This window comes from Mastigoproctus giganteus, chromosome 1 (genome assembly GCF_048544385.1).
Source record: "Mastigoproctus giganteus isolate SK-2022 chromosome 1, ASM4854438v1, whole genome shotgun sequence".
Lineage (NCBI taxonomy): Eukaryota > Metazoa > Arthropoda > Arachnida > Uropygi > Thelyphonidae > Mastigoproctus > Mastigoproctus giganteus.
Window position 1 is genome coordinate 238,860,077 of NC_143575.1, and position 27,485 is coordinate 238,887,561.

Sequence of the window (27,485 nt, forward strand, 5' to 3'; positions counted from 1 at the left end):
TACTTTTTCATTGATTAGAATCTCAAGAAAAAAAAAAAAAAAAAAAATATATATATATATATCTAATTGTACCAGAACGCAGTTCCTGCTGCATTATGTTTCCGTTTTTTTATTTATTTATATTTTTTTATTTAAGTTAACATATAATTTTTAATGGATGTTGAGGCATCATAGATGTATTATAAAAAGAAGAATATTAGTAATATTTTTGGAAAAAACAAATTTATTGTATTAATTTTTTTTTTTTTTTTGTGAGAGAAATCAGACATTACAAACTGTGAACAACAGTGGGGAGTTTACACGTAGGCGCACTAGGCGTTCGTCTTATGCCCCCAATATTTGGGGACCACAAAAAGTTGAAATACAGTAGACTCTCAATTTTCCGGTATAGATGGTAAAAAACAAATCCCGGATAATCGATTTCCCGGTTAATCCAAAAATACAGAAGTCCCCAACATACATAAGAGATATGCTCCAGGACTTCTTACTTACTTCAGTTTTACGTAACTCGGGAATGACTAGTAACATATTGCTACTATATTATTATTGACAAATATGAATTCAGCGCGATACTTTTTAATATTTGACCATTTTCATACATTCTTATTAGTTTATTTTTATGATCCAAATCGATCGCTTTCCTTTTCTTGGTAGATTTACTAGTACCGCTGTCACTTATTCTTACGCTGTCTCTTAGTCATGATAACGGTCAAAATTAAATTTTGTGAAAAGAACTTCACTGTGTTAAGGCGAAAACTCACTATTATCACCCCGCCTGAGCTCACATTTTACTAAAGCACATTTCTGGGGGTCAACAAAAAACAATAAAAACAATTTGTACTTTCCGTTTTATTGGGCGTTTCTGTTAGCGCAATCTATTATAAACGGGTAGTAAACTCGATCTTATTGCATTTACCATGATACTGATAGCTGGAATTCTGTGGGTTTTTATGTTATTATGGTGAAATGTGTCCTCCCCTTGACTGAAATCTTCAGTCATATGGAAAAAAAAAAAAAAAAAAAAACATAAATAATTGTAAGAATGTTCTCCTCTTTCCTATTTTTTTGCTTGTTACTCCGATCTCACTTGTGCAATTTGTGCATGCCGTGATCGTCGTTATTGATTGCTTATTATTTTGTTGTTTTAAATTTTACAATCCTAAAAAAAAAAAAAAAAAAATTGAGTGAAAACAAATTTACGTAAATCGGTAGTTACGTAAGTCGGGGACTTACTGTATCGAAAAATGTTCAGCAACCTACGTAAAAAATATGGCGATATTACTCGTGTGTCCAATACGATGCTTCCCTTTATTTTTTGCGATGTCGATTTTAAATCTAATAGCTTCCCTTTATTTTTTACAATGTCGCGTATGGTTTGTTCACCAACATTATAATGGTTCATTAGAGATTTAACGGATGCACCGTTTTCAAACTTTTGAATAATTTCAAGTCTGTTTAGCTGAAAGCGCAACTCTTTTGCGTTTACCCATCATTTTCGCGATTTATAAACAAAAAAATATATACAGGTAACCCTTGTATAACGCGGAGGTTACGTTCCAGAAATATCACGCGTTATATGAGGTTCAGATTTCATACAAATGTAGGGTTATGTTCCTTAGTGTTTTTTTTTTTTAATTATAAAAACAACAATGACATTCAACAAAAACATATTTTATTTACTCAAGAATTAATGCAACTAACTATTTAACAAATACATAGCATAAAATTATAAAAATTAGGAATTGTACATAAATTTCATTGCACATAATGCATAAATTTCAAAATTAAAGAAATAGATATTTTAATCGTCATCACTGTCTTCAGAAAAAAATATTTCGTAGATATTCTTTATTTACGAGTAGCCGGATGTTGTTATCACTTGAAATCTGTTCGACATCATTTGTATAATTCTCACTGGGTACTTCAGCTAGTTTTCTTATCAAAAAGTCGGTAATAAGACCTTGCTTACCACTATGCTGCAATTTTTTATTCAGTTCATAATATGGAGCTAAACAACTGTCCAACTGTCTTTGAATTTTTCCGAGCGCGCTCTGTTGAGGGATCATTATCCGTAAAATAACTTCCTAACTTTTGTGCCAAATTTAATCCTTCTGCTAATTTCTTTATACTGAACTCTTTAACGGACTCAGCACAATCAGAATCTTCAGTAGAATTTTCCTGACCATTTGTATTTGGTTTGCTGTCTTCTATTAATCGAACCAATTCCTCCTCATTTAAATCTGTTTCTTCATCAGTTAATTCACGAATTTCGTTTTCAACCATATCGTAGAATCCCTCGCCACCACAAATGTGTGCCAGGTTTGTCATACGACTTAGTTCAGCATCCACAGGAGGTACGAAATTTTGATTAAGGACGACACCAGGCCATATTTTTTTCCAGCAACCTTTCAGTGTAGAGGGTTTTAACTCCTTTACACATAGAGAAATAATTTTTACACAATTAAATATTGAAAACTCTTTCCACACTTGAGGCAGTGTCATGTTTGGATTAGATTCCATTTTTTCCAAAATTAATTGGAATGCTTGACGAATATAATGCGCTTTAAATGTTGAAATTATCCCTTGATCAAGGGGTTGAATAAGTGACGTTGTATTAGGCGGAAAATAAATTATTTTAGTATTCGGATGGGTTATATTTTTTGAGTGTCCTGGCGCGTTATCTAAAATTAATAAAATTTTAAAGTCGATATTCTTTTTCTTTGTGTATCTTTCTATATCAGGCACAAAACAGTTAAAAAACCAATTTTCAAATATGCTAGCTGTAAGCCATGCCTTTTTGTTGGCTCTCCAGTAAACAGGGAGGGTGGACTTGTCAATCACTTTCATAGCACGAGGATTTAAAGATCGGTTAATTGACATTGGTTTTGTCATGTAATCTCCTGACGCATTACTACAAAACAGTAGAGTAATTCTGGCTTTAGAAACCTTGAATCCAGGGGCTGTTTTTTCATTTTTCGATATATACGTGCGTTTTGGCATTTTTTTTTTCCAGTTTTACCCAAATTCGTCTGCATTGATACCTGGTCTGCACTATATCCACCTTCTTCAATGATTTTTAAAAGTTCTTTTGAGAATTTTCGGGTAGCATCTACGTCTGCTGATGCTGATTCTCCTTGGAGCTGAAGATTCCCTTTTTAAAAAGAAATCCCTTTTTAAAATTTTCGAACCAGCCCTTACTGGCACAAAATTCATGCTGAGAGCTTTCTTCTGAAAAATCTTGTTCAAATTCTTTTAAATATTGATAAATTTGAGGGATTTTTGTTTAATAAGGTTTCCACTCAAAGGCATTTTTTTTTTTTTGTGAGTGCAATCTTCAATCCAAACCATTAGAGATTTCTCCATTTTTCCATATCGCGATATTTTAAAATATCGCGTACACGGCTACGCGCTTTGCACTTATCGTTGACCCAGCAATAACACTATCTCTGATTTTCTGCTCATTTTGTTTTATTGTACGAATTGTTGATTTATTTAAATTCAAAGTCCTTGCAACAACTCCTTGTTTTTCTCAATTTTTCATCCGATCCAAGATTTTAATTTTTTTCTTCGAGAGAAATGAATTTTCTTTTCAATGTTGGTTTGTTTTTCCTTCCTTTGCAGTGCTGTTTGTTTGGGTGAGTACTTATTCATGTGATTACTGAAGCAAAGCTTAGGGTCAAATACAACCCCAGGATCAGTCTTAAGCAGCCGCATGCGATGAACGAATCATCACGGGGATATTGCTATCGATTTCCATAGAAGCATTCTACGCATGCGTAACGTTTCTATTGTGTGTGACGTGCGTGCATGCTAGCTGCAAGCGATTAAAGAAACAGTTCTAGGTGATAATTATGATTTGAGTTTTCCCGTTCGTGTTCTAGAATATCATGTACGCTTGTCGCATTGGCACAAGAGAGAAATAAACCTCGGGCAGGATTAAGATTGCCAGGAAACTTAGCAACGAGTTTTGTGTTACTAAATTAGAGTGTATTGAAACCTGTTACATGTGTACACCTGGATGTGTACACCTATAACGTCTAATCAAAAACGTTTTTTTTTTTTTTTTTTTTTTTTTTCAGGGTTCGATTCCGAATTTGCTTCTTAAGTTCCTGCAGTTTTTGTGTCCCAATTTTCTCTCACTCGATTTTCCAGAGTGCTTTCCTAGCTCATTTTCATCCACCCCCTCCAACTTTCGATTTCCCCATGCAATCTCAAATTTCTCTTTCCTCAACTTCTCTATTTTTATTTTATTTTAGTATTATTATTTTGTGATACTTCATTTTCTCTAATTCGACTTTTTCCCAGATTTGACCTAAAATTTGCCTTCCCCGATTTCTCCGGTAGCCTAGTGGTCAGGCGCGCGAGTGCATAAGTACACGTGCCTTGAGTGACCGGGGTTCAAGCCCGTGACTGCTGAATATGGTTCTGTTTCTTGTATTCAGTCTATCTTGTAAACTCCTCTGACCGTTTGGTCGTCCCGGAGTATAAACAGAAAATTTATTTATTTATTTATTCCGGTTACACTTCGACTCACTTTTATCACTCCAGTTTAACTGCATGTCTCTCTCTCTCTTTTCGCACTTCGACTCACTCCTCAGTTTGTGGATATCCAGTTTCCCCATTCCTAACTTTCTCTTACGAATTTTCCAATTTTTGGCTGCGATCCCAGCTCACGTTATTTCCCTATATCTTTTCCCATTCCTATCCTCGAATTTTCTTCTCCGGTTTTTTCAGCTTCCTCGCGAAAAAGTGAACGGTGCTGGGCATGGGCAGTGCACTTGTCTCCGACTCTGTTCTAATTTTAAAAAGAAAAAAGAAAAGAAAAGAAAAAAAAAGGACGCAGACAGTTAGCCATAGTTTTTCCCCCGAAGGAATCCCTATTATGTACTTGAACCAAGGGTCCTCCTCTGGTCTAACGACGTCCCGAAGTCCACCCTTTCCATGATAGAAACCACTATTGCTTATCATTATTCCTACGTTTGTTGAAAGTGAACGGTTTGCACTAAATCTTTTATGCGCAGGGTATTTTTGCGCCTTATTAAGTCGGAAAATTTGGAAAACATCTATTGTGAATATCCATCTCGCTTTGGGTTGTATTCTCTGAAGGTATGTACTCCAGGAAAAAAGAAAGGCATACAGTATGATGAAACTTCTTGGCAGTTTAATTAATTCTACTCTGAATCGTAGGCGTTGGGGATGTTAAAGTCACCGGTTAAGATGTAGTATGGCCGTTGCAGGTTTAGATAACATTGCCTCGTCTATGATGCCCTCCAGTAATGACTCAGCATTGACGGACGGTGAGAGAATAGCATTACATATAGCTGCTAGCCTGTGTAATTGATTAAAAGAGAAATACCCCTCCAGTGTTGAATAATGATGTAATCTAAGTACTTTGACCTTACTGTGCAGAAAAGCTGCAACAACTCCTTTCTCGGCTGGTGGCGTAGTCAACTCGGTAAATAGTACAAATAGGAGAAGAATTTTTTAGCATCTTAAGTTTCAAAGCGCGATCATATTTTTTGTGATTAAAACGATTGTAAAAAAAAAAATTGGGATTCTAGAAATTCCATGAGATATTTCATTAAGTTGCCATAATTTGCTCAGTGATGATTTCTCTTTGTGATTTGGTCTACTTTTTCTTCCTGCGATTGGAAGAGTGACTTAGTACAGGAGCACGCAAGATACTATCTTTGGAACTATCAGAAGCAAATTCCTATTGGTTTCAGACCAGTTGCTAACCTTGGTGGGTCGAGAAGTCGGTTAATATCTCTCCTGGACTAAAGTAATACTTCGAAAAAGGGAGTTTATCTTTGTTAAGTACAGATTTTACTGTATTTAATTAATGGTAAAATAAAATAAACAAAGTTGAACTGAATTAGATTCATTAAACTCCATATTGACTTGAATATTTGTAAGTTGTTTTGGAGTAAAAGTCCTAGAGTATGTTAATTAATCTTTATTTTTGAACAGATATAGAGAAAGATATAAATTGGTAATCTTGAATAAAATGCTGTCAGATGTTGATTTTTTAATTATATAAACGTGCCCTAACTTGAATAGAACCCCTTCTAAGAAGATATGTAGTTTTTAATGAGAGTGTAAATGGCTAAATTATAAGTTGTTTTATTTCCTTATTTATGGAACCCTTGGATATAAACTGTTACTTGTGTAATAGTTGTTGTTAAGAGATATTGCATCTGCCTCTCATTTTTTGAAGGGATATTGAGTAGTAGTAGTATAAATATAAATTTATAATTTTTATTTTTTGATTTTTTTTAATATAACTTGTTGATAAGGAAATGCCTTTTCCGCTCTAAACCTTTTTTCATAACGCAAGCTCTAAGAAAACTCTGCGACCATAATTTTAGAACTTGTATTTAATTAAGATAGAATTCATGGCTGTGGCTTCTCTCAATTTTTCATATCCAAAGTATATATTAATTACAAAAATATTTACCCCATTCCACTATAAGGTCTGTATTGTTAGGTTTCATTTTAATGGGGGAATTTTTCCTACCTGCTGGATCATCACTCTTTTCCCTCCCATATTTCGTGCTGGTGAATATAGTTAATGCTTATCGAATAAATGCCTCATATCAACGTGTTCTGAATATTTTTTTTTGTATCCTATTCTTCGGCCCATATTTTGTATCCATATCTTCAGCCTTAATTTTAATCTCTGTTGTAAATAGGCATTATTCGGGAACATAAGGAGCTTCTACACTGTGGCCGAGTTAGTCGGCTTCGAGCAATGGTCTATTACTTTCCGGACCGGAAATTCGAATTTTTAATTTATCTCAAAAATGGCAACTGATCATAGAATAAGTGCAATTTGCAGACTCATATTGACGCTTTATGTCTCCCTAAATTGAGCGCTTATTCTGAACATCGAATCATCGAACCAGTCTGACCAGCAAATGGTAATAAGGTGAGTCATATCATTGTAGACAGTGTCCTTGGTCACTCTGCTTGTTGGAATTCACGTGGTCACAAAATTCAGAAAAAATATTATATTTGCAAATTAAATCACGGTAATTGTAAACTTTGATGTAGCCGTCCAAGTTTATGAACAGAATATTTAATTACGGTATATGGACAACGTAGTTGTGATATTATAGCGAAAGTGCGTTCTGTGTGCTTTTATAATAATAATATCACTTTATTCCAACAATTGAAACCGAAATACAATCAGCAGGCTAGAAGAAGGGTATATTATGCCGATGCGATCAACAATCTACCTTATAAGTTTTGTATCAGTACCTATTTCTTATCCAGTATATACAAAAATATACTATACAATATAAACGTCATATCCAATATAATGGCAACATATCCAATATAATGGCAACATATCCAATATAATGGTAAACAGTTAATAAATTCATATAAGAAAAAAAATGCCTTCCCTCCATATCCTCTGGCGATTTATAAATCGGCAAATTGAAATGTTGGTTGAGGATTTGTACCCTTTGGCTCCATAGAATTGAACCAAATGTATAACTCGCTACCTGTTTGAAAAGGTTAGGATTGTAAATTTCCGAAGCGAAGAGCTTTTCCAGTATCTTAGCACACAGCTGGGTTAGCTGATATCAGGCGTTAGTACAGACAATCCACACAAACTGCGTTTAGAAAACGAAATTTACGGTCACGACCAGTGATCCTTCGTGGTCCTAGTTCGGTTTTAATCCAGAACAATCCAACTCTAACCAAATCAACATGTTACTCTGTAGTGAAATATTTTTACAGATTAATCTGTTTCAAGGTGTTTAGTGCTGGTTAGACTTTAATATGTCGCATCATTTCGCAACAGGAACTCTTATCCTTTTAACACATTCAGTGGTAAGATATCTCTCCTTGAATCTTGCTTAACAAATCTCTGCATAATTTTTTTTTTTTGTATCTGCTGCTATGTAAACATTATTTGTTAGCAAACGCTTTTCTTGTGGTGGGGGAATGGAATATCCGATATAACTGTTATGAGCTCTGGGCTTTGCGGACACTGTCCATGAATTTCTTGAGAAGTATTTGTTTGTTCAGAAACAGATTGCCTTGAACGAGATATCCGGGACTGGCCTGACGTGGGACTTTGACCCACATTCGAGGCAATTTACAGTATATCTAAGCTGTTCTGCTCATGCGTTGTACAGCAGTCCCCCCAAGCTCTCCTTCCCTCTTCTGCCCCCTTTCAGCATTGAAGAAAAATGTGCGTTTCGCTGCGGGCTCAACAACATTCCGCTTTGCATTGATATGTATGAGAGAGTGCGGTACATGCGTGCTTTGGGGGAGGAGAGGGGAAGAAGGTTTCATACCATAAATTTGGCTGGAAGGATCAGGGGGGGTCACTACAACATGCTGAACAGTGCTTATAGCGCGGCTTGCTCATGTATTTATTCATGAAATTTTACTTCTTAACTAGTTTCATACATAAATAAGGAACCTCCCGGTCATAATTAAGTCTCTGTCTATCTTCACTATTGTTGTGTTAAGACCGAATCGAAGAAATATGAAAATGTGTTTCTTATAGCGTGTCTTCAACCCTCGAGCAGTGCGCTCTGATTTTGGCTGAAGGCATTTCATGTCTCCCCCCCCCCCTCCAGTGTAATGCTACTTTCGTATTCTGGCGTTTTTAAACACATACGCCTTTTAATAAGTTAGGGATGTGTGTGTTGGTGCATACTTGTCTGTCAGAGATCTTTCATTCTTACACTTTTTTTTTTTGTTGCTCATGCTCATTGCGTCAAAGTTTCCTGACAGAACCGTATTTTTCTGGGGTCTTGAACCTCTTATTCATTATAGGAAATTAATCAGACGAACAGTGAAATCACCAGACGATAACAGTAAAATTGCCGTTGCGTTGCATCATACATTTTTTTCTGTCTCTTCTGATTCTAGCCTTCCCTCGCGCGTACCCTCAATTTTAACGGAGTCGCTCGTGCGGCATCGATGTAACCCCCCTGCTATTTTTTTAAAATTATATAAAAAAAAATTATTGTTATTATTTTTTTTACTGAATTGTAGGCGCTTATCTATAAATTATGATTTACTAAAATCAATTAAAATATCTAAAGACACTAAACAAGAGAAACCATTCATCCTATTTTTTTTGTTTTTAGAATTAACGGTATTAAGTCAGTGTGAAACCTGGGCTCTCATGGCGTCTGACAGATGCAACATGAACGTCTGTATTTTTGACAGTTGTTCCGTTTAGCTGGCGAAATCAAAGCTCTATGGCAAGATCAGACACCTGTCCCGTGGCATCTCACATGAGAATGGAAGGGACCTAGAAGTAAGGTAGACGCTTTTGCTCACATGGAGTCTGTTAAACACCAAACAAAAATTTAATGTCTCGTAATTCGTAGTACTGTATATCGAAATGAAAACAGAAAATACTGGTTGTGGGGAAAGGTACACGGAAGGCTTTTGATTTTATTTTCAGATAAAAAAAAAAAAAAAAAAGAAGTTAAAAGCGGTGTCTGTCAGGCGCCATTATAGCAGCGGAAGGCTACTTGAAAGTTGAGTCATAGTTAGTTAAGGTATATTACAACCTCAAAAAAAAAAAAAAAAAAAACTGTTATGATAAAAGGGGCTCCTTAGGAGCCCCTTTTTATCATAAGATTTTCCGCTGATCCCCCTCCCACAAGCTTTACAATTTGTTTCTATGCTGTAAATTCTTTGTTTTTAAATAAATAAATAAAATTTCTGTTTATACTCCGGGGCGACCACACGGTCAGAGGAATTCACAAGGTAGAGAGAATACAAGAAACAGCACCGTATTCAGCAGTCACGGACTTGAACCCTGGTCACTCGAGGCACGTGTACTTATGCATCCGCGCACATGACCACTCGGCTACTGCGACCTGTTATATATTTAAATCTAAATTTAAAAAAAAAATTAGATTTAAATTAAAAATTTAAATCCAATAGGTCTCAAACATGCTCAATTGAGCATGTTTGAGACCTATTGAGACTCATCAGCATGAATCTGTTAGAGTTGTAAACGGGATTCATCAGACCAGGTGATAGAGATTTTCACATGTTGGTGCTGACGTGCCCATGCAAGGCGCAGTTTCTTGGGCCTCGCAGTGGGCATAGGTACCTGTGACTGCTGTCGATTGCCATGGTTTGTACGAGTTAATGTCCTATGCATAGTCCATGTGAGTTGCGGAGTTGGGGGAAACGGTGCCGCTTGGCAGAACACACAAAAGACAAAAAAGTCCACGTGGATATTGATATTCCTACTTTGTACTGGGTGGTTAGCTGAGCCACTGTGCTGCGCCGCTGCCATGATACGAGAAGAGGCACACGACGTTCACCACAGGCGTCGACCACACGTGGCTGTCCCACTTGTGACCTTTGACTGGTTGTTCGACCGCTGTTGACCAGTCACGGTAGACTCGTGACACCACAGAAAGAGAGAACTTAGCCATATTGACTGCTGTCGAAATACTGGCACCTGCACGTCTTGTTCTCACAATCATTCTACGTTCGAAGTCGGAAAGATCTCGGCGCCGACCTATTCTTCCTTACGGACGCTCAGAAACTGATCTTCACTTGTGCAAAATACAATCTTATATCAGCCTTTCCTGACTTTGAGTCTTCACCAGTGTCACACACCAGTCCATTCCTACACAAGGGGATGTTGCTGATGCAAAGCCAACTCAGTGTATTTTCGTATTTTCTTTGCAAAGCCAACTCAGTATATTTTCGTATTTCCTATCGTCCGGAATTTCATTTGAGTGTAAGTATGCCTCCGTTATTATTCATAATAGTTTGGTTCACCAAACCCGTTTTGCTGCTTATTTGAGTAAAAGAAAATGAGCTGTAGTTCATTAAAACGAACTATTTTATTCCCTGTCTGTCAATGATCTCTATTGGATATTTATTTCAGTTTTCAGTTATAGTGAACATTAGTTATAGCAAACGTCACGGACATTTCTTAAAGATATGGCATGGTATGTCTAATAAATATCCAAAGAAACACCGGTCCATGGTAATTTTGTCCCCACCTTTCCCCAATCCTTTAACAACCATAATATGCGTAGTTGCTTACGTTCACCACGACATTCCTGGAAAACGTTCTTTTTTTTTTTTTTACCTATACAGGTTTTTGTTAGAAAAAGCTTACAAAAGTTTTGAAATTGTTTTTGCTGTTTAACTCCCCCCCCCAACCATTTTAAAAGTATGTAGTTTTTTTTTTTTTTTTTAAACCTTGATGTGTGTTATTTTTTAAATTCCTCTACTCTATAATCAATCATATTGATTATATATTAGAAGTTTGCGGCATTGACTTCATATGTGATTTCAGGGCGTTGTGGTTTTCATTTCTTTTTTACCGATTAATCATAAGTCGTTAGTATCGCCTTAATAAGGGACCGTTTTTGACTCATTATATCGTAATACTGGCATTTTTTAAAGTTTGTTATAAATTAAGTCTTTGCTGATTTTCAGCGTTTCACCTGGCATTTATACTAGACAGGCTCAATTTTTCTCGACCGGCCACTGCATAACTGTCATAGCAAAATCTAGAAGTACCACTTGTAGCCAAACTTCTATGCGGACGTGTAATTTTACATTATCGCATTGGTGACACTTTAGAAATTGGTAAAATCTCTGAGTCATTTCATATGCTTCATCAAGCTTATGAATAAAATGCCATGAGTTGTCCTCGGGAATTTTCCGACCACAAAAAGTGAATTGAAGAATGGGTAGCACTGGAGAAATGATGGGTTTTGCGCATCATTGTACTGGAGGACTTAATGTGGATCTTGCTTTCGAACACATTGAACTGCATCTTCTTAATCTTCTGAACAGGAGAACGAGAGAGAAGAAAAGAGATGGAATGCAGAGACGAAACTACAAATTTTGTGTCGAGATTCTTGAACACCCTGGCAATTTCGATAACGAAGCTGATAACGATCACATCTTTCTGACCGAATCATCACAAGCTATAAGACATGGGTTCTGAAAGAATTCTGGCTGGTAAATAAAGAGGAGATCATTTTGAGAATGTTCTGCCACTCTTAACATAACATGCATTCGAAATCCATTCTAGATTCCAGCAACTTTTGCCCCAATTTAACACACGGTAATATAATTTCTATCTTTTAACTCCTATAACCTCTGTGTAGCCGACCCAAGTATAAACAGAAAATTTCTTTTTAAAACGACCTTGTCGACACGGAAGAATTGGCTGTTGCGCCACGACCAACCACCCTTTCATTTGTAACACAGGGACAACCGGTCACTAGTTGGTGACCAGTAGAATATCTGGCGAATATTAACTTCCCTGTGTTACTACATCTAGCATAATTCTCGGATTTATCACGACTAGACTTCTTTCGATGTGTGAAAAGGCAGATTAAGTGGCTTTATAAAATAGTAGACCCAAGACAAAAGTTAATTTTAATATTATACGAATATCTTGCTGTCACAAAAAAGACAAAACTGACTCTTAGGCCAGTGCAGCATGTCGTTCAAACGTTATATAATTGGATTTTGTCCAATAAATCACCAGATATCATAACTCATTGGGATAAACATGACTTATTGTAGCAACAAGCAGACAAATTCCTCTCTCTTGATATGTGATATGATGCACATGTACTGTATCTATTTATATAGATACAGTACATGTGCCTTTCCAATGCATACTTCATTCGATATCTGCGTGCTTTCATTATCCGATAAGCTTCTTGATATCACGCCTTCCTTTACTACTTCTTTCTTTTTAGTGTGGGGCGATTCCAGGCTTTAATGCGATTCTGTCTAGAATGATTATAATGGAGAAGTTTTGCTTGTAACACCATAATTAAGATAATAGTAGCATAATTCGTTTGGCGAATACTCTGTTCTTTTGTGATTAAGAGATAGAGAGAATTTCGAGGACTAATTCCCCATCACTACATTCAGGGTTAGGATATGCACAAGTAGTTTTCTAGAATTTGTTTATTGTATTATTTGTTACGCTAGCATAATTTGCTACTTACTGTGATTTGATTTTCCTGTGTTTCTCTTTCGTGTGCGTGTTACGTGTACCATGGATTTCATCGTTGCTAATGAACTATGAAACTAAAACGATACAAAGAAAGCTCAGCATGAGCTGACCTACTGACATTTCACCGATAGGGGGAGTCTGCAGCAACAATTCTAGTTCGTTGTCCTTGACACACTCTGATTGGCCTCCATTTCCTGCGAGGGACAGCGTTATATTTAAATATCCGTTACATGGTGGTCAGTTCGGTGTTGGCTTCCTTCATCGTACATCTCTCTCTCTCTCACTCTCACTTACACTTTTCTTCTCTGACTTCGTAAAAAGACGAAGAGGTGGCCATTCTACGAATGGTTTTATGACGTTTGTTGTGTAGGTGGGCTCCAAGAAATAGTGTGAAGACGAGGAAACTGCTCCTTTCTCGAAAAGTGGATACATTTCTAGAGTAATGTGCAAGCAGATTTCCGCCTGGGAAAACATTAACTGCTTGGAAATCCAGAGGGAAATGGGAAGTACAGTATAGTTGGGTCCCTCCTCTAAATTATTTGTAGAATTCAATGATTTATACGAAGAACCTCCATTGAGAATTTGAGAATCAGCCGGAAACCAAACGGTGATCAATCAAATCGACATATGTTTTAAATTGTACATTTTGCTTTAACTTTGGCAGAAATATGGATAACCTGCAAATTTCCATTAGGAATTGCATTATCGAAAATAATTTGAATAATCATTTTTGTTGTCTAGCACAATGTTTCTCATCTGGAAATCTGTGAAAGAATTTGAGGCGCTGTGGGAAACTTAAATTGGCTAGAATATTTTTAATATGATAGTAGATTGAAAGTGATGATATTTAGTATGTTGAGGGTCTAGCGGCTCGTGGGATTTCTCCCATCTCCGCGGTGTTCTCTGTATCGAGTGACAGTACCCCCGTCAAGCCAGAGATTTAAAGTGTGTGGATCGTGTATAGTGCAGTCTGTTTTGTCCATTGTTCGTCTGGCTTATTGGCCATAGGGCCCCTGTTGGGACCCGACGTCCCATACCGCGCCACGGGGAGGCTAGCCAGGTGTTACCCATAAGGAATCAGGACTCTGGCAGGTCCTGCCACCTACTTTCTTGAGTTTCAGTGGCTAGGACCTAAAAAAAAAAAAATATATATATATATTTTTTAATTGCTGTTGATGCCTTAGAGATTTGCTTTAAGAGCGAGAGAAGGGACTGTACCCTGAATGAGTTTTATTTTTGACCAAAAAGGGTCGGCCAAGCAATTTTGGTGTAGTTACGATTTTGGCATATGGGGCTGGGCGCTGTGAAGGTAGACAGATTTGGGTGAGGAGGAGGAAGGCTGGAGGGTAGAAGAAGAAGAAAGGGACCAATAGAGAAGGCGACCCCTAAATGTTCAGTGGGCATGCCCATGCCAGAGAGAGTGATGATAATGAAATACCTGCTGATATAAAAGAGGAAAAGAAGAAAAAACTTGAAGAAACACATTAACTTAAACAGCACCCTGCGAAATGACCCAGTAATATTCTAAAGTCAAAATTCAATATGTAACAACAGGAGGCAATATTTTAGCATAATGTTAAATGGTTAGACGCCTGAGGAGACTGAAATGGAAGGAAATGCACAGTTATGAATCTAAGATTACATGAACAACTCTTGGAGAGTGAAAAACTGTATTGACAGATGAAAGAACAATGTATGCGAGGTGGAAGAGTGGCTGAGCTGATAAAGAAGTGTCGATCCGAATTGCATAAAGGATATTTGAATTCATAGGGACAGATTCGTAGCAGGTTGAAATTTTAGTGGAACAGAGGGACTCACTAGTAATACAGATTCACAAGAAAACAGAACAGCTGTTAGGAGGTCCCTTTACTTCTGGCATGTTATCAAATACTATCAAACACAATAATAAAAAGAATTATCTTCTATGCAGATGGAAGATACTGTGGAATATCAGGCAGACGTCAGAGCTGGTAGGTCAACAATAGACCATATCTTTATCTTGATTGGAATATAATTGGAACTTGATTGGGATATAATTTGCGGCGCCTCTGGAGCCAAGTGGGCAGGAGCAGCGGTGCGTAGCACACGCTTCTTGATTAAACCGGGGTTCGAGCCCGTGACCACCAAATATGGAGGATGCGGAAAGGTCAGGGAATGACCACCGCATATCCGCGGAGCAATATGGTCTTAGTTGCTAATGCTCCTAAAAACCAAACAACAAAACAATTGGGATATAATAAACCTATGGAGAATACATTTGTCGACTTCACCTGTGGAATGTACACAGAGAATTTGGAAGGAACACCACAAATCTAGGTAAAATGTGCATAAGAAAAAGCATAGGAACAGTACTTGGTGATGGACCAAAGTTAGAACCATTCAACGTTAGCACAATGGTACAAAACTGCAGCACGAAGGGAGGTGCACTCGTATCAGTGCTATTCAAACTGCCGTTAGAAAAGACAATCAATCAGACGATAGAATTACAATGCTTGACAAAATTAACAAGACAAAATGTTTTTCATGAATATTTTGTTGTGAAGAGCGTCGCAGAAGGCGAATATTTGACATCATGGCATGCAAATTCCGAGTATCCAATAGAAATCGATATACCACCTTACAGAGCCGCACACTGCAAATTATTAATGCCTATAAAAACATGGGTTGCGATGATATAATTTCCTTTTTTTGGCTTGCCCAGCGGGATAGCCACATCTCCAGTCATTATCGTTCAGATGATTCTTTGAGATGGCGGCCGTTTGACGACTTTAAGCTTGGCAGGCGGAGGTGCCACGTTGCCTTAATGTCACGCATTGTCGTCTCGGCACTATGGAAGTAGTTTCAGGAGACAGGAACCATTACAAGAAGAACTGGCCGAGGGCTACGTTAACCAGAACAGGTCGCTCTCTGACTCTATCAGCAAGACGAATCCTACGATGTCCTGTCATTAACTGTCTCTTTAGGTTGCTGTGGCCACAGGTGAAAAGATTTTCCAACCGGACTGTGTTAAGAAGGCTCAATTCAAGTGGACTCTACGCAAGGAAGCCAGTGGTATGTATCCCATTAACTCCAAACCGCCGCAGAGCTCGTCGAAACTGGTGCCATCAACATATGACTTGGATCCCTGATAAATGGAGTACAGTTCTGTGCATGATGTGTCCCGTTTTAGCCTTCAAGCAGATTCTAGACGTCACTTTATCTAGAGACAACGAGGAACGCGGTACCATTCCTACATCGTCAGATAAAGGGACACTTACGGTGGAGGCGGTGTTCTCGTGTGGGGCGGAATAATGATCAACGGCCGCACCCCTCTTCATGTTTCTGATAACTCCGCAGAGGTATTGAGAACAGATCCTCGAACCCCATGTGCTACTTTACGGTAGTGCAGTTGGCCCAGATTTTCTTTTCATGCACGACAACGCCACTGCACATAGAGCTCAGGTGGAGGAGGAATATCTTGAAACTTAAGATATCCAGCGACTGCCGTGGCCAGCTCGATCACAGACTTAAATCCGATCGAACATGTGTGGGATGCCCTTGGGCATCGCATTGCACGCCTACAGCCAACTCTTCGGTCACTTCGCGAACTAAGGTCTGCGCTGGTGAAAGAATGGAATTTACCACAGAATCTTATAGACACTCTTATATCGAGCATGGTTCACCGCTGTCTGGCCTGTTTAGCCGTTGTGTGTGTGTGGGGGGGGGTCATGTGACAATATTTTCGAGTATATTGTATCGATTTCTGTAATGTGACCTTTTTTGGTATTTATTTTACAACCCCTATAAATGTCCCTTATACCTGGCCGAAGGTTTTCGCTCTCTCCTCATTTCATTGTTATTCTATACAGCACCATACCAAATTTTGACCTGCATTATCGCAAACTGCACGAGTTACACAACTTTTCTCCGTGTTCTGTTAATGTTGTCGAGCAGTGTATTAGGAGAAATATATCCAGTGATAACTTCTGGAATGCGCAGACCATATTGTAATCATGAAGGAAAGTGATAAAAACACAGTATGAATCCGGTTAAAAACCCGCAGAAAATGGAATAAAAAATAGCAACCAAAACAAAACTGAATAGCCAAGGATTTCTAGAAATAACAGGCAGGAAGAATTTTGAACATTTAATCCAGAGATAAGGTACCTTGACAAAACCGTAAAAAGTGAGAATGCATTACGGGAGAAAATAACGGGTTACCCAGTTAAAATGCAACCCAGTTTGTAATAAAAAATAATTAAAAACAAATAAGGAATTTAAAACTTTCAGAATGTGCTAGCATTACTGCCAATATCTGGTTTACTCACCTGAGGCAACGTTTCTTCCTTTTTTTGTACCCCACCCCCGAATTTACTGTTTTGTAACCAGTCCTTGACTAAATAACATTTTTTTTTTCCCCAAACGTGTATCTATTTAAAATTTTTTTTCAGTACAAGGGATAGGTAGTAATCCGTGACTATATCTGGTCACGAAAAATTCCTTGATACGAAAACCCGTCAATGACGCGAGAAATTATTATGGACTTTTTTTTAACAACGTGGCGGAGTTAGTCGGCCTGAGGAGAGGATAGCATTGGTTCCCCCTGGAAACTCAGGTTTTTCTTTCAGCAAACATGCGCAATATGGTCTAAGTCGCTGATGCCTCTAAAAATCCTACAACGACCAATTTCTGGTCATTTTTATAGAATTCTGCATCATTACACAGTGCCATGGGGAAATTGAACTAATGTTCAGAGTCGCCTTACAGAAAATGCTACATATTCTTCCTTCTCTGCGCTCAACTATCTTTTAGTACCCATTTCGCTGAAATTTGTTTCATTCTTCCTTGTTGGGCTGTATGATGAATATTTACAGGACATGCTTAGTGTCTTTGCTGTAATACAAACCAATGATCTTTCGAAATCAAGTCATGAACAGCATCAGTGTTCTTTGTATTTAACACAGTTACGGCAGCTCCAGATATGGGCTCCTCTTTGATGACTGTGCAATCCCTTTTTAATTCAGAAGCTTAGTTCTGTACAATGAACAAATAAATGTTTGTAATTTAATATTTATTTTATATTCAGATAATGAAATAAATGGTACGGTAGGAACTTTCCAATAGTCCTCGAAATATTTTTTAAGCCCAAAAAAATATTGGCTTTGGAACTAGTATTTTAAAACTAACCTTCCCAGATAGTTTAAAACTTTAGTTTTATGGAGAAGAAACTGCAAAATACTTTTACTGGGCATTACTATATGAACAGCCAAAGGGCCCGATGTTGCAAAGAAAATGCCATCATAATAAGAAGACATTTGATGGGTTTAAGATTTTAAAGGATTTTTCGCAGTGCCAGCCGGAAGGCATCTTACGCAATACGTTGGATTCTATGAAGGAATGCTTAAAAAACCTGTCCTTTTCAAGATCTCTTAAATCGAAAATCGGAATTGGGGGGAAGACACCGAAGGGACTTGAAATTCATTTGATTATTTTGGTCTCGATAGAAGCTCCTCAAGTCCCTCTTATCGGCGTCCATCTCCCTTAGCTAGTGTTGATGGATGGCCTACTTTGCTTGTAAACATTTCGCTTGGCTTTTCATTCTGGTCTTGGCTTACGTAAGCGGCATCTCCACCTCAACTAATCACTGACACTAGTGGCATCTGCTGTCTAGTAGTTCCTCTTGCACGCTCTGCGAAGTGCGTCAGATGGCTCAATCCCGTTACTAGGGAAACGTTTGGCGTTCGACGTATTTTCGGTGTTTTTATTTCTATCGGCACAAGCATGGCTTCTTCTGTTGACTTTCGTGTGGAACCATTTTCGAAGCTGGAGTTGCTAGGCGTGAGGAGATACTTTACTGAACATGTGAGAGAGCGGACAGATTTGATTGCCTCTTCGTTTTATGTTTATTTAAAGATGGTGAAAATTTAAAGGTTAGTGTTTTTTTATATACCCCCTTAAATATCCATTTCATTTTCAGCTATTTAGTTTTTTTATTATTATTATTATTATTTTTTTTTAACTCACAACAGGTAGGGTTGGAATGTGTATGATCGTGTTTTTTTTTTCTTCTTCCCCTCCCCCTTATCTGATTAGTTCGGTGTGGTGATGTAAACTTAAAATTTTCTGCACTTCATATCTAAAGTATATAGCATGCTTTCAATAAAAAAAAAAAAAAAAAAAAAATCCTTAAATATCCTAGGCAGATAAAACGGATATTTTAATGTTGATAGAAATTGTGCAGAAAATCTGCTTATATTAAGATCAGCAGTTAAGATAAAGATTTGCAGCCAACGTAGGTAATAGTAAAGTTCACAGTAGATACATTCCACTGAGGGGGGTGTAACATTTTGTTTCGCTTCACGAGGAGAAAATATAACCAGCTGTTTAGAGGGTGTTATATCAAATTTGCTATGCAGGGAATGTTGCAGAAACTAAAACTCGAATATTAAATAAATAAATTTTCTGTTTATACTCCGGGACGACCACACGGTCAGAGGAATTCATAGAGAATTCAAGAAACAGCACTGTATTTAGTAGTCACGGGTGTGAACCCCCCGTCACTGAAAGCACGTGTATTTATGCACCCGTAAACTGACCACTCGGCTACAATGGATATATTTTTTTTTTTTTGTTTTATAATTTAAGATAAGCGTTCCTTGAGTGGACCAGGGTTCAAGCCCGTGACTACTAAATAATAAATATTTGTATTGACGATTTATTGTAAACTCTATTGACTTGGTTGTCGTGCCGGAGTATGAACAGAAAATTTATTTATTTATTTATAATAGAATTAAGTTTGGTAAACCTTTCTCTGCTTAAAAGATATATTGCAGCTGATCTCATTGGACATTTTTGCTGCCTCTTAGGGAATGCCAAATATATGTAAATTACATCTTGTTTTAATTTTCCATTACAGAGTGGGATAATCTGTGAAAACTGAGTCATTATTATTAGGACTTTTTCTTATGGATTTTTTTCCACTCCGTGATGGCTACTAGTACCAAATGGGGTGGTTGGTTGTGTCCCGTTACTATTATTATTACTGTTGATCGAGGAACTCTCTGACTATCCTACAGGCGTTCAGAATCGCAGCTTTCTGGAGTTCCATGTAAGTGTTCCTTTGGGAAGCGTATTGCTTCTAGGTTCTTATGGAGGCTCTTGGCACCATGCCGGTCGTTAACATGGTGATCGGGGTGGTCAGTACTTGTTCTATATGCCACATATCTTTGACTTCCTGATTTTTTTCTCGTACGTTTTTGGCCCTTGGTAGCACAGTTGATATAACCACCGTCCTCCCCACACAGGCTGGAAAAGACCTGAGTTCGAATTTTGTAAATGACGCAAGTGATTTTTATGGGTCATTTTCACAACGTGGCTGAGTTAGTCGATCTCAGGTGAGGGTAGCATGGGTTTTTTCTCCAGAAAACTCCGGTTTTGTGCCCAACAATCGATCACAGGACATTCGCAATTTACAGACATATTTATTATATACGGCGCAATGTGGCCCAAGTTGCTGATGCGCCTAAAACCCTACAGCAACAACCTCGCAGGTTTTCTGGAGGTTGCTGGTGTTGGGCACCGCTATGTTAATAAAGTAAGTAGCCATTTCCTTCTTGTCAATAAGAGTTATGTCTGGTCTTTTTGTGTGAGATCGTCTTTTCCGTTATTATGGCGCGGTCTCAGTATAGTTTGTGAGTAGGGGTCTCTAGTACTGCCTGGGGCTTGCAGTTGTAATACGGTAAACTTTCTTTGATCAACTGATATTTTTCCGCTAGCTTGTGATGTGTTATCCTGGTGACCTGGTCGTGTCTGCGGGTGTATTCCGTCTTGGTGATCACCCTGCATCCCGTACTGGATTGTTTCTGGGGCTAGGTGGCATTGTCGACGTGTGTCATCTGTCATTCCAGAATCATTGCCTATGTATTTCCGGTAGTTCCTTGTCTTGGGTGACGACAATGTTGTTAAATATACAGGGTGATTACCAGTGCGACAAACTTGCAGGAGGTGTAGGGGGCACAAAGACGAATCGGAATCACATAGCATTGCAGGGTCCGAAATGCCTTCGTCATGCGGTAGAGGACGTTGAACGGGAGGTCGCGTGAACAGCGATCCCGCTGGAAGTCAGCATTTGCGAACCGGTTCCCGAGGCAGTAGGATGGACGAGTATTCAAACGTTGAACTGGCCGACATGCACCTCGCGTATGGAGCTGCGGACTGTATCGGGTGCGCCGCTCTGCGCTTGTACCAGGAACGTTTCCCGCACAGGCGTGCTCCTCATCATACGATTTTCGCACGTGTGCGCAGAAGGTCTCGTGAAACAACCAGTCTCATGAATCGAGAGCGAACGACGAGGACGCCAGACAATGAGGAGAATGTCCTACGTCTTGCAGAAGGCAATCCGAGTACGAGTACTCTGAGCGATAGGCCAACGATTGGGTATTTCCCAATCCACTGTATGGAGGATACTGTCAACAAACCAAATGAGTTCGTACCATCTGCAACGCGTCCAATCATTGGAGCCTGCGGATTATCCACTCCGGAGGACTTTTGCTACTTGGTTTCTTCAACATAAACGGTTCTCAAATGCTGACTTCCAGCGGGATCGCCGTTCACGCGACCTCCCTTTCAACGTGCTCTACCGCATGACGAAGGCATTTCGGACCCTGCAATGCTATGTGATTCCGATTCGTCTTTGTGCCCCCTACACCTCCTGCAAGTTTGTCGCACTGGTAGTGAATCACCCTGTATAGAAAGAAGCAGAGTTTGTTGTTTTGGTTTTTTTGGAGCATTAGCAACTAAGGCCATATTGTTCCGGGATATGCGGTGGTCATTCCCTGACCTTTCCGCATCTTCCGTATTTGGTGGTGACGGGCTCGAACCCCGGTCTAATCAAGAAGCATGTGATACGCACTACTGCTCCTTCCCACCTGGCTACGGAGGCACCCAAACAGAGTTTGGTGTGAGAGAAATGTATATATAACTATATACAAAAAATCCGTCAGTAGTTTATTAACCAGTGAGCATGCGTAGCAGAATATGGAGCATAAAAAGTTAATTGAAGCATGATACCTTCTTGGTACACTATCAACAACATCTCATGCTAAGATCGAGGATATTAGTTAATGATGAAGGCAGTAATTCCATATAATATGGGAATTACTGTCTTCATTATTCAATGATTTTAATTACTCTCTGACGTAGGAGTCTCAGAATGTCTCCCGAGACTAGTGACTCAAAACCAGTGGCACCCATCTCACTTTGCATACTCGTAAGAAGACTGGAAAAGCGTGTAGAGCATCTTAGGAACGCTCTGTGGAATAAAATTTGCAGGGAATAAAATTTAGGATATGAGAATGAACCCAGACATTCTCTAGAGTTGGATCGTTTATATTGTCTTTCTTAAAATTATGAACTGTCATAGTTTCTTTAAGATTACTGAAAAATTCTCTTTTGTGCAGAGAGTAAGTTAAAACATATATCATTAACTACAAAAATACTAACTGTTTTTAGGAGAACAACCGGAATCATAGCTGAATCTGGAATATTCAACGCGACTTCGTTCGCTGGACCATAGTCATGAATGTAAAAATTTTGTACTGTCATCGTAATAGTTACTCTGTGCAAATTGTATGAAAATGGGCTTTTCATGTCGCAGCACGATAATAGGCCAGGCTACTGGTGCCGAATACTCTATCGAGGAAAATGTATTATGCATGTATCATTTATAACCGATGTAACAGATTGTGTTCTTGGGTTTTTTACTGTTGAAATGTTATTTATAATAAAGCAATTAAACGGAATATAACGTCTGGCATTCATTCATTTTGTAGGTTCTCACTTAGAAGAATTGGACTATACACCCATTATTACTTACATTGAGTTTGAATTATTTTTTCTTAAAATGGATTTTAATATTAACTTTTGTATGATTACAGCAGTACTTTATACATCGTTTTGTTTAACATGTATAATTTCTTTCTCATTGTGCAATATGTATGTTCCCATCACCGGAATACATCTTGACAGTGCAGCTAATAGAAGGTAGAACTGAGCTTAATCACATAGTACGGAACCTGCTTTTTTGCGGCTGCGTTATAATTTGATGCATTAGGTAACTTTCTTTTCAGTTATATGTCTGGACTTTACGATAATGAAAGTAAATTGTCATTGGAGCTGGGAAGAGGAGGAACCTGGTAGTAGTAATTTCGAATTTGTATTAATGGGTTGGCAATGAGGAGGCTCTCTCAACCATTGCAAGGACGAATGCTTTCTACATCTACCGTACCACAAAAGTGCTGTAAAATTGTTCAGATTCCAGTATGCTGTTTGTTGTTGCCGTTTTTTTAACGTTTTTCTAGATGTTGCAGTTTGATTGGATTTCAGTTTATTTTGAAGGACCTTAACCCTTCGGCTTTAGAATGTGCCGCCGCACGAGTTAGTTGATAAACGCCTGATGATATGATTAGACATATAAAGTGAGTCACGCTATCTGCTCATTAAAAGAATGTAGTTATAATTAGCTACACTGGAGTCCGCGTTGGATAATAATATGTGCGAAATTTGTATTCGTTTTTTTTTTTTTTTTTTTTTTTTTCGCAGTGGCGTAGCAGCCCCAATTTTTAATAGAGAAATGCTAATTTTAATGCAAATTTTACTTCAAAAATAGAGTAGGTGGACGAAGGCCAAAAGACTCCAAAATATGATATCTTTGAGCCTTTTCCCCCAGTTTCCTTTATTTTTTCCCCTCCCTGTAAAAGTTCTGTTTATATGTCATCGCGGGCCACATAGATGAACAAGGAGTATCTCACTCTTTTCTTCAGAATCTGGACGTACCAATTACACCTGTTTTAATTTTTTTCCTCTAAACGGAATCACTACTTCATTATAGTTCTATTGAATTGGAATTATTTTGTACCACCAGTTATTTAATGAACACATGCTTAATGCACTGATCCAGTACAGTTGATCGAGCACCAATAGCAATTTTAAGTTGCATTGTTATAGGGTTTTAGGTGACATAGACCTTATTGCACATATATTGTCTCTAAATTGCACGTTCTGTTGGTTGAATTTTCTGTTTGCTGAACGAAAAACTAGTGTTTCCGTAGCTAAAAACCATGCTACCCTCGCTGAGACCGACTAATTCCAGCTACATTGTGAAAAAAAAAAGACCTTGGTGGAGTTGAATTAAAAACAGTGGAGAAGGAAAGGGATCTGAGAGTTACAATATGGGTAGATATGAAGTTTTCTGAACAGGCAACCAGGAAATCTCATGGTGTCCTACAGGTCTAGCGATGATTTATTGAACGTTATCCTGTAGAGATAGGAAGGTCATAATCCTACTGTATAAATCTATTGTAAGGCCACATTTGGAACACTGTGTTCAAGTAGAGGAGACCTCATCTGAAAAAAGGCGTTGAGCTTCTTGAAACGAAAGACGGGAAGCTCGAATGGATATGTCGGCAGGACGACTGTATGAGGAAAGATTCCGATTATGTGGCCTACAGAGCTTGGCAAACAGACACCTCAGGGGCGACCCGATTGAGGTTTATAAGGCTCTGAGAGGGATTAGTAAAATGAATGAAGGTGGAATTCTCACTGTTATAAAGAATTCAAGAACTAGGGGCCATAAATTCAAATTACAGGGGTTGAATTTTAGATTAGATTGTATGAAATTTTCTTTTAGCCAGCGAGTAGTTTATTGCTGTAACAAGTTGCCCTCGCAGGCAGTTGAGGCTGGTAGTTTGAATAAATTAAAAGGTCAACTAGGTACTTACCTGTGTGAGGAGGGAAGCATATATGATTTAGAATTTATTTGTTATACTGCATATCTGTTATATATAAATATTGTTAATGTATAGAACAGCTTATGTTTTATGTTCCTTCAATAGTCATATATAGACTTGCCTAATTAAGAAATTCTGTTTTGCAATAAGGATTTTATTTATAAGAAAGATGAAAATAAAGCTAATTACACATCGTCATCCAGAGCCACCAGTATAGATCGCAATAGTATCATCTATTTACCTGGCCCATTATTACAATTGTAAAAAATGTATACCAAATATTGGTTTAAGAATGTTTGATATATTATCCATTTTTACCCATCTTTTCGTTTTTGTTTCTTATGGAGAGTGATTTCATATGAAATAAAACAATATTTTATTGATCATGGCTGTTCTAGAAGTTTAACTTTAGGAAAATTTAATTGATTTGTCAACGGGTAAAAGAAAAACGTGTGCCCATTGGGGTGACTTCTAAACATATCCAGTCATCTTTATTACAATTTATCACACCTCTTTTAAAAATATTTCACAGTCGCTAAAACAGACAGTTAAGTTGGTAGATGTTCATCCAGGGCTTAGCTTGACATCCATATAATACTCTTCCCTTGTTCCCGTCCAATCCCAGATTGTCAGAGAGGCACCATTTCCTATCTTCTTATCAGTTAGTTACCACGGCCTCCTATTTCCTGACTGCTTAAGCTTCAATCTGAGGTAGACGACTGTTTTTCTTCTGTTTTTCGATTGAAAATCGTGGAACACCTGGTTCTAAGACTTTTATGACGATTTGCAGGTTTCCCCCTCCTTATGTGGCAATACGTGATACCTCACCGTATTAATTATAAGGTAAGTAGGCAAATATTGAATTCACAGGTGTGTATATATGTATATATATATGCATGCTCGTAAGTTTTAAGCACTTTCAGCATGTATGTAGAGTAAATAGATAATATCGTATTCACTTGCGTGTACAAGATAAGCTAAGAAGATAGAGTGATGCTAATTGGGGTAGAGACGTTGTGTGACACAGCAGTAAACTACTGTATATTCTCGTATTATCACAACATATAAAAATATGATTGCTGTATAAATACTTGGAATTGATTGAGGAGGGTATTTTTTTGTTCTGCACTGTTTTAATCGCTGTTTGCGCTCTTATCCATTGCTTACGCTTAATGCTGGAAAGGTTATCACAGGCGTGGGGATATTTCTTATCCATCCAAATTTCTGGTGGCAGTACATATTAAAGGGCTGGATTGTGTTGTGTAGTCCGGTTAATGATTATATTAACGTATGACATAAATCGGGGAATAACGTACGTATTTAGAAAGATAACGCTACAGCTAACTGTTGCAGTTCAGATAATTGAAAATAAACGGAATGAACTTCATTGGTCATTTGCGGTTGTTGATTTTGGTTTCGTTACTTTCTATAACGATATTGCTTCTCTTAAAATCACTATTTCAGTTGGTTTCAGATTGTAAGAGAATTTTAGTATTATTTTTTTTATAGACTATGAAAATTCTCGAATATCGCACTCTAGAAAGATGGGTCTGCTGCAGACGGTTCTATGCGAATCAGGTGTTTCAAAATATTCCCAGGGTTATTCTGTAATCTTCACTGCTGACATGGCGTCTGATAGACGCCTTTTTTTATTTTGTTATTTTATTTTTTTTTTAAATAGGGAAATAGCATCAGATCTTCCTGTATACCAATATTCTCTGACTGGTTATGCTGTATTTTCTGTTTTCATGCTTTGAATTTAAGAAACATTAAATTTTTGTTTGACATTTAACAGATGCCAAGTGAGCAGAAGCGTCTGCCTTTCTTCTAGACAACCCCCATTCCAATGTGGTGACTGTGAGATGCTAGCAACAGGTGTCTGACCTTGCTGTAATACTTTGATTTCACCTGCTAAACAGGAATGGCTGACAAAAATACGGTTGTTCACATTACATCTGACAGATGCCATGCAAGCATCTGAGTTTCAATCTGGAGGATCAGTGATCTTGAAATTTCTAAAAATATACTACAAAAATTTAGTTTAGCACATCATAATTAATGGATCATTATTTTCAATTCAGTACAAAAGCTAAAAATTAAATTTTTTTTTTTTTTATAATTAAAACCAAACCGGGAGTGGGTTTGTTTGTTTGTTATTTGGTTTTTAGGAGCATTAGCAACTAAGGCCATATTGCTCCGGGGATATGCGGTGGTCATTCCCTGACTTTTCCGCATCCTCCGTATTTGGTGGTCATGGGCTCGAACCCCGGTCTAAATCAAGAATCGTGTGCTACGCACTGCTGCTCCTGCCCACCTGGCTACGGAGGCGCCTTCGGGATTGGGGGGGGGGGGGGGGCACAAATAGATACCATACAAGTGACATTGTTACAATTGTGAGGGTGCAAGTGAGTGAAGGTTAAATTCTTTTGTTCATTCTGTTGCACAGTTTCACTTTTTGTCTTTTAATTCTGATAATATTAATACACCTAATTCTGTTTTTACACGATAGATACGTTCCTGAAAAATATGTGTAAAAAAAGACATTGTATTTATGGAAGAAAAGAAGACTGGTTCTGGATCTAAAAAATCAGCAAAAATAATTAAAAAAAAAAACACATAAAAATATTCGTTTTAAGCTTATTATTTTGTTTCAACAAAATACACATGTAATAATATGTAATGAAAATGTATTAAAGTAAATTTGTATGCATATGAAATGAAAAAAA

At 37.9% G+C, this 27,485-nt stretch overlaps 1 protein-coding gene across 9 annotated transcripts in view; it reads left to right on the forward strand.

The window, feature by feature from the left end:
• The window catches only part of LOC150091676 (uncharacterized), a 480,181-nt gene that overhangs the window by 281,608 nt on the left and 171,088 nt on the right, over nt 1-27,485 (forward strand). The window contains exon 1 of one of the 9 annotated variants that reach the window (XM_090376346.1): nt 18,743-18,903. The exons of the other annotated variants lie outside the window; for them this stretch is intronic. The gene's annotated coding sequence lies outside the window, so the exon portion shown is untranslated. Of the gene's footprint in view, nt 1-18,742; nt 18,904-27,485 lie in introns of those variants that run through there. 9 annotated transcript variants of the gene reach the window in all.